Genomic DNA, 8690 nt, shown 5'->3' with positions numbered 1-8690 from the left:
ATGCCTTTACTGCCACTAACCCAAAGCAACCTTCATAGGGAAACTGATATTTTCCTGCCCTTAAGTCTTTTTAAAATGAGAACAGAGGTTCAAGTAAAGAGAAATGCAGAGGTTAAGAGCAATGATCTGTGTTCTTTGAGACCTATCAGGGTTCACTTTGCAGATGTGAACCCTATAGCATTTTGGGTTGGGTATACTGCAGTTAAAGCAATGAACTTTGTTCTGAACCATACTATGGTTAACGTGACCCCAGCAATAGAAACCAGAGAGCAGTTTCTCTAAAGATTGTTTGTAGGAATTAAGGATTTTCAAAATGCTTATATAAAACAACGAGCATAAATAAAACCTATATTTCTATCACTATGAATTTCACAAATCTGGAAATACAGACTCATACACATGCATTTAATATGGAGTATTCAAAAGCTCCTATTGTGGATGTAAATACGGATGAACTTCCTTAGGAAATACTATAAAAGGACATAAGATTAGAGTTAATTTTTTTTCTTTTCTAAAAAGAACATGATGTTGTTTCTGGAACAGCAGATCACAGAAGCTAATCTGGGAAACAGATCCTGAGGTCATTTAATAAATTTAGGTAGGCTCTAAGGTTACATTGGATCAGTCACATAATAACAATTTTTTATTCTTTTGCAAACATGAACCATTTATAAGAGTGCATTTCTTTTCTTCTACGATTCGCTTGGGGGGAAAAGATATCTAGATATCTTTCTAAGCCAAAGAAAGTGCAATTCCTTAGGTCCTGAGGAGAAAAGTCCTAAAAATGAACAAGTTGATGATCTTGGTTCCACGAGCCTCACAGAGCATTTGTTTCTTCCAACAAAGAGTATTAAGACTGGGACTGGTTTATTATTTCAACAAGCATGTACTGACTGTCCACCAAGTGTCTCATGTGTAGCAGGAGAAAATAGCATTGAACAAGGCAGACATATCTTCTGTCTTTATAGAACTTTAAATTTAGCAAGAAAGAAACTATTGAATAGGTAATGAGAAACAGTTTTTCAAATAAAATTATGATAATTACAAGAAGAAAGTAGGTCTGCGATGCCATGCCTATCAGAGGTCTTCCTATGGAAATGACAGTTAAGCTGCAGCTGGGAGGCTGAGGGTAAGCGAGCTGAAAGGTAAGAGAGGTTAGGGAAGGTCATCGTGTTCTAAGTGAAGAGAACGTGGGCACAGGCCCCGCAGGAGAAAGGCTTGCGCCCCTTTGAGGCACCAAGAGAAGGCCACTGGCTACAGTACAGTAAATTCAAAGAAGAGCGAGGCAAGATGAAGCACAGTAGCAAGGCCTTAGGAGGTCACAATAAAGATCTTTAATTTTATTCTAACATCAGTAGGTAACCCATGAGAGGTGAAAACTTGGGTTGTTTCCTCTTTTAAAAAAATGTGTAAGCCTATCTAGAGATCTTTTGTACTCATCTAACTTTCTTGCATTGCATTATTTTCCAATAATACATCACTAAGAAATAGACTTACTGATTTATGTGGTAGAAATATCTTTATGTCTCATATTATGCAAGCTACTACCATCAATATAACTTTCGGCATTATGATGTTTCTCTTGTACATTTTGCTAGTGTTTTAAAGTATATTAGTGAAGGTAAGTCTAGATATACTGTCCAAGACCTCGAAAGCTTATTTCTTTTTTTTTTCAATTTTTTTATTTAATTATTTTTCAAGTATAGTTTTCTGTCTATTACTCCCATCCCATCCCACCCCCCATTCTCCCCCTCCCTCCCATTTCCACCCTTCTCAGTTGTTGTCCATGTATCCTTTATATAGGTTCCTCTAAATCCCTCCCTTATTTCCCCTGAAATTCCCTCCCCTCTCCCCTCTGGTCACTGTCAGCCTGTTCTCTATTTCAGTGTCTTTGGTTATATTTTGCTTGCTTGTTTGCTTTGTTGTTTAGCTTCCTGTTAGAGGTGAGATCATATGGTATTTGTCCTTCAACACCTGGCTTATTTCACTCAGCATAATGCTTTCCAGTTCCATCCATGCTGTTGCAAAAAGCTTATTTCCTATTTACGTTCTAGTTGGGCTCATTCAGCTGTGTGGCATGGCTGCTCTCCAGCCTCTCACCTCCCGGAAGCTGTGTGTCTGGAATCTCTGGGCTCCTAAGGTCTCAAGCAAGACTTTTGCTTTAACAGTCTTACCACACAGTTTTTCAGTCTTCTTAGTTTCTACAAAGAAGACTCTGAAGAATTTAAAGAAATAATTCAGCCTTCTGGATATTTTTGCACAAGATGAAAATAAGATAAAGTGAAAACCCCTATCAGACCATAAAAATTGTAAGACATTAGTGTTATTTGGTGTTTATTTATTATAAATACGTATTACATTGAAGAGATTGTTTCTCAGGATGTAGTATTTTGTACATAAAATATAACAGGTTCAATTCATTTGGGGCCTTTCTGTATTTAGTATCTATTTATGACTTCATGGGTTTAAACTTGGCAAGGCTAACAAAAATCATTTTAAAAAAGCTAACTTCCCTTGAAACATTTTCTGCAATACTCCTTTTTTCTGTCCCTGTCCCAATTTTTCGTTTCTATGGAAAAACACCAGGGAAAATATTTCAAGTAGTTATTTTAAAAGACAAAGAGGAAGTTGAGTGAAACTTCTCTTTTGAAATACAGTAAATAACATGATAGAGATAATTCACATCTGAAAACTGACCTTTTAATATAAAGATCAAGAGCTAATACCTCCCCTCATTGGAAAGTAAAAACAATAACAATAAAACTTAGTTAAAGGATAGGAAAATATATAAAAACTTAAGAAAAAAATTTATTTCAAGAGAGGCAGAAGCTGAGATATGGTTAAAAGTAGTAATTCCAAAAGAAAAAAAGAAACTGTGTGCAAGAAAACTTTACAGTAAAGGGAATTTCAGTTATATAGGAAGAAGAAGAAGAAGAAAATGCATTTTACACATTTTAGTGGTAAATGCTTCTTATACAAGAAAATTTAAAAAAGTAAATACAATTAAATCCATGTAGTACATAGTAAGCATGAAATGAGATCTCTCTTTGGAAAATGCCAGTAGGAAGTTTAATTGTTTTGCACAGCAATTGCATGAGTCCATGTTTTTTTCCCTCTTGGAATCTAACTTGAACATCCAGCATTTCTTGCTTCGTATCAGATAGAAGCCTTTGCTGCATCACCTTGAGCCCCACTGAATTGCATGGGAAATGAGAGCAGCAGTCTTATAATTACTGTGCACACTCCTCAGCATCCTTCTTGAAGATTTTGATGTATATTGAACTTTTCCTGTCTATGTAGACCGTTGTTTTGTTTTCCAAGTTTGTTGACATATTCTTGTTAGAATTAGATTCTGTCTCTGTGGTTTCAAATAATTCTATTAGTAACCCATCTACCCCTGGTGATTTATTTCTTCCCAATAATTTTAGACAACCTTCCACTTCACTTCCTAGAATTATACATTCCTCCTTATGGAAAACTTCGGAGGTATCTGCCATTATTTTGTTTCTTCAGTATATTGTTTATACTTTCTTTTTATTTTCTCCTATTCAGATAACATGCTTTCTTGGTGGTTATTCAGCATTCCGAGTCTAGGTTTGAATTTTCCTTTTATTTCTTGCATCTTCTTGTAGAGCTCTCTTGTTTTCCCTTTTTTTTTTGTTGTTTTCTTCTATCTCCTTGCATTGACTGTTGTAAGAGTTCTCTCTGTTTCTATGTGATATCATTTAAAAACTATGTTCAGGATCCTAACCTCTACTTTTGCCTCTCGTCAGATGTTCAGTGTTTCTTCTGTCATCCATTTTAACCTTCCTGCCCCTTTTTTCCCATCCATCACTGCCTTTTTGCATTCATCTCTAATAACATTTGCAGCTTCAGTCCACAGTTTCTCTGGTTCTTGGTTGATTACATTTAACAGTGCAAATCTGTGTTTTATGTGGAATTTAAATCCATTAGGAATGTTATTATGTTATATTTTGGCACTATAATTCTTTTAGCGCTCTTCAGCTTGACTCTAATATTTGATATTAGCAGTCTGTGGTCAGTAACCACAATCTGCTCCTGGTCTTGTTTTGGCAGAGAGAATACAGCTTCTCCATATCCTGCTTCCAATTACACAGTCTATTTGATTTCCATATTGGTCATCTGGTTACGACCATGTACACAATCATCTGTCCAGTTGTTTGAAGTATGTGTTTGTGACGGGCAAGTCGTTGGCTTACTCCTCTAAATACATAACCCGCAGGGCTCACTTCTGCAGCACATAAACTAAAATTGGAACAATACGAAGATGAGCATGGCCTCTGTGCAAGGATGACACAAAAATTCATGAAGCGTCCCATAAAAAAGAGAAAAACAAATATAACCCCCAGATCTTCCCAAATAAATTTAAGAATATCCAGTCTCTCACACAAGTTCTAAGAGCATTCTGCTGACTACCAGGGAGTCCCTGCCATTTTTCTTTTGTTCTAATATAGATCACTGAGAAAATGTGTCCAAAAGCACCTAAGTTCAGAATGGCAGTTGTGCTTGCTGTTACCCCTTGGCGCTACCACTGCCCAGAGGCAGGACCCCTGATGATGCCAAGTAGCCCAAGACTGAGGATTCTCATCTCTAGTCATGTGTTCTGATGGGTTGTTTTTTTTTTTACATGCAGAAAATAGAAGGCACTGGAGTCAGTACTTTATCATTACCCTTGTGACCAATGCAGCTATTGTCAACACTGGTACGACTCTCTGCTTGTGTCACCAAAGCCAGTACTTCCAGGAGGACTTGGGGTCTCTTGAGATCTTCCTTATTTTTCATTGACGGTTTTTTACTCTCAGGCTGCAGGCAGCCAGGTGAGTTGATAATTGAAGTGCCAAATGCAAAAACAGTCCCTTCTAACAAGGACATATTGGACTTGACCAAACTTCTGTACTTTATACCTCCTCTTAGCTTAGGAGAAATTTGTAGGAAAACTCTCAGTCTTCCAGAACTAGGCAGAAATTCTTCTATCTTTGGATGGAACCTAAGATACTTGCTACATTTCCTTAAGAGTTTCCTTCAATTCCTGGGGAAAGGAAAACTAATATCAGAACCTGAGTAGTTGATAGTTTTCATAGTTTAATCTCTGTAAGAACCTGAACACAACGATCAGCAGTGTGACTGGAGCTATTCTTAGCAACACCTTTTTCTGTCTAAAGAGTTTTATAAAAGTGCTCAAACTCTTCTGGACAGAATGGCCTACCCCTCATGACCACAGTTTTTACAAGCCTGTTGGTCAAACCAGGCAGAGTTGGCACACAACAATCCTGGTAAACAATCTTGAATGTTCTACTTGACTTTTCCATATATTATGTTAATATCATCCTACATTTTCAGTATACATGCTTGCATTTGAGAAAGTCAAAATAATGTTTGATACTTTGGAACTATAGCTTAAAGGGTTCAGTATCTGCCCTACAGTTTGTATTTGAAGCATTTGCCAAAAACTTTCTTTGCTGGAAGCTTAAATGCTTCTTTTACAGCTTCATTTGGGCCATTACCTTATATGGCATATTAGGAGGGGCAGTATTATGTCAGTACTTCTCAGAAAGTACTATAGAAAAACATGGTAACTTCAGACCCGAGTCTCAGTTCTCGTCATACACTCAGCACATGGGGATTTTTCAGTTTGGGGTCTGGAAAAGCAATGAGGATGGCTGTCTTTCAGTTGTTCCTCTGGCTATGTCAGGAATCTCATACTATTTTCTAAGAAAAGAGTATAAAAGAGAGGATTTCCCACCAATTCTGTTCATGCTACAGAAATCAAATACATATGTAGGCCACAGAGCACACAGACACACTCATCATGCCTTCTGGTCACAGGATGGCATGTTCTTCCTGTTTACCACTCTTGAGGATATCAACTTTTCCACACTTTAGTTTCTGGAACTCTTTGATGTCACAGCTTTCTCTGTACCCTCCCTCCCACTTTTCTCCACCACTCATCTAAAGGGACAATTCAGGGTTCACTCAAAACTACTGGTGTCCAGACAGAGGCTGGAAGGGCAAGAATCTTACTTTCAGTTCAGGTTTGAAATTCTTCTCACACAGAACTCATCTGAACAAGAGAAGAGATAGAAGATCCACGATTGAAGGATTATGTAAGCAGAAAACCAAAGCAGGAGTAAGAAGAGCCCTTTCGAAGACACAGCCCAAAGTCTTCAACCAGACTGGAATGCAGACGTGTGCAGCCGTAGAAGGGGCTATGGGAGATAATTCAATCAGCTAATGCCTAGACGGGATTTTAATTCTTACACAGAAGAGATTAGGGGTTTGAAAGGAAACCTTGCTTAAAGACCTTTCGTAGAGAAGTTATCCCCATCACATAAAGAGGAACTAAGGGAAAACTGGCTCAGCAGCTCAGCTCAGACATGCAAGCTCCTTGTGGCTTGCACTTTGGGTGAGAACAATTTTTAAATGAGACGTTAGCTCCTTTGGCCTGCTACTTTTCAGAATGGAAACCCATATAGTACCAGAAAACCTCCAAATTTAGAACAAACATAAATAACAGTCCTCAGATGTTAGAGTCTGTGCTTTACCCAGATTCCCGGATCTATTTTCATTCTTTCTTGGGGTGGGGTGGGGGTTGGGGTCCCTTCTTTGGTGTGCTTTCTATCCAGCACCGACTGGGCCTCCTTTTTCAAAAAACTGCCCTCTAAAACACACCCCCTACCCACACAATTTTCATAGTTTTCTAACCTCAGTTACAACTCTGTGGCATAACTTTGAAACCCCAGAGCCCCCTGCAGCATCAGCCTGAGATTATTTTTTGTGGGACTTTGTCTGAAATCATACGCATGCTGGGATTTCTCCTCTTCTCTGCCCTCCCCCCACCCCCTTTTGCCAGTGTTCCTGGAACACTTCCTTAATAAGCACCACACTGAAACCTCATCTCAAGTGCCTGGTTCTATGGAACGTGACCCCACACACTCCCACGGGATTCTCTCAGGAAAATAAACAAGCACCTCTAAAGACAAACTCTCTTTAAAAATCAAGAAAACATACAAGAGAAAATAAAATCCATCTGAGACCAAGTTCGCAGACATGATAACAGTAGTATTATTTTTTCTCTTTTTAATTGTTGTTCAATTACAGTTGTCTCCATTTTCCCCCTACCGCTTTTCCCCACCCTGCCCACCCCCACTTCCCACCCTCAACCATTCCTTTCTTTGGCTTTGTCCATGAGTCCTTTATACATGTTCCTTGATGACCCTTCCTTTGCTTTCCCTCATTATCTACTTTCCCGCACTCTTCTGGATACTGTCAGTTTGTTTTTTGTTTTAATATCTCCAGTTATATTTTGCTTGCTTAGATTCCACTTATAGGTGAGATAATATGGTATTTGTCTTTCACTGACTGGCTTATTTCATTTAGCATAATGCTCTCCAGTTCCATCCATGTTGTTGCAAAAGGTAGGAGCTCCTTCTTTCTTTCTACTGCACAGTATTTGACTGTGTAAATGTACCACAGTTTTTTTAATCCAATCATTTACTGATGGGCACTTAGGTTGCTTCCAGCACTTGGTTATTGTAAATTGTGCTGTTACAAACATTGGGGTGCGCAGGTTCTTCTGAATTGGTGTTTCATTGCTACAAAGGACTGCATGTAATAGAAAAGCAACTTGACAGAATAAGTAAATTATCCAGGATACAGGTGGAGAGAACTAAAAATGAAAGTATGATGGTAAGATTTGGAAACAACCCAAGTGCCCATCAGTAGATGAGTAGATAAAAAAGCTGTGGTACATTTACACAATGGAATGGTACATGGCAATAAAAAGAAGAAAAATCCTATCTTTTACAATAGCATGGATGGACCTGGGTGTTATTATGCTAAGTGAAATATGGCAGTGAGAGAAAGACAAATACCATATAATCTCACGTATATAGGGAAGCTAATGAACAAAATAAACTGATGAACACAAGAGAAACAGAAGCACGGATAACATGGAACAGACTGAGAGCTGTAGGGGAGGGAGGATAGAGGGTTGGATGAAAGAATGTGAAGGAATATCTACACACACACATAAATATATATATAATCATTTTTAATTGTCAAGAATACTATGAAACAAGCTTTCTCTTTGGGTAATAAGATATATAGTTAACTTTTGAAAGATTAATTTTTAACTAAATGTCAAATGCCAAAAAGCTTTCTTAGATAACATACATTTCCAGTGTTTGTATTAAATTTTAATACAAAGCATGTATGGAACTGGAGAGCATTATGCTAAGTGAAATAAGCCAGGCGGCGAGGGAAAATACCATATGATCTCACCTTTAACTGGAACACAATCAACAAGAGAAAAAAGCAAACAAAATACAACCAGAGACATTGAAATTAAGGACAATCTAACAATAGCTAGAGGGGAGGGGAAGGGGACAGTTGGGGGAAGGGTTTGCAGGAACTACTATAAACTACATGTGGACAAAACCAAAGGGGAAGGTGGAAGCAAGGGAGGGAGGCGGGTTTGGGTGGGGTGGCAGGGAGTGGTGGGAGGAAAATGCAAGCAACTGTAACTGAACAACAATAAAATAATTTAAAATTTTTTAATTCAATGTAAAATTTAATTACATTTTAAAATAAACTTAACTTTTTCTGTGTCACTTCTGACCATCTCTGTTATGTAAAAATATTAGAGTGAGATGAGAAAATGATTATTAGGA

General features: G+C 37.9%; 1 non-coding gene across 1 annotated transcript; it reads left to right on the top strand.

Moving 5' to 3' along the window:
- The first annotated feature begins 4242 nt into the window (after positions 1–4242).
- On the top strand, positions 4243–4346 carry LOC118978515 (U6 spliceosomal RNA). Its single transcript, XR_005064729.1, has one exon. It is a non-coding gene; the product is annotated as a U6 spliceosomal RNA (small nuclear RNA).
- Positions 4347–8690: the final 4344 nt, after the last annotated feature.

The sequence above is a fragment of the Sturnira hondurensis genome, unplaced genomic scaffold, assembly GCF_014824575.4.
Source record: "Sturnira hondurensis isolate 20B ecotype Veracruz unplaced genomic scaffold, ASM1482457v3 Scaffold0021795, whole genome shotgun sequence".
Classification (NCBI taxonomy): domain Eukaryota; kingdom Metazoa; phylum Chordata; class Mammalia; order Chiroptera; family Phyllostomidae; genus Sturnira; species Sturnira hondurensis.
Note: the sequence above shows the minus strand (reverse complement) of the source record. Positions and strands in the feature narration are given on the sequence as shown.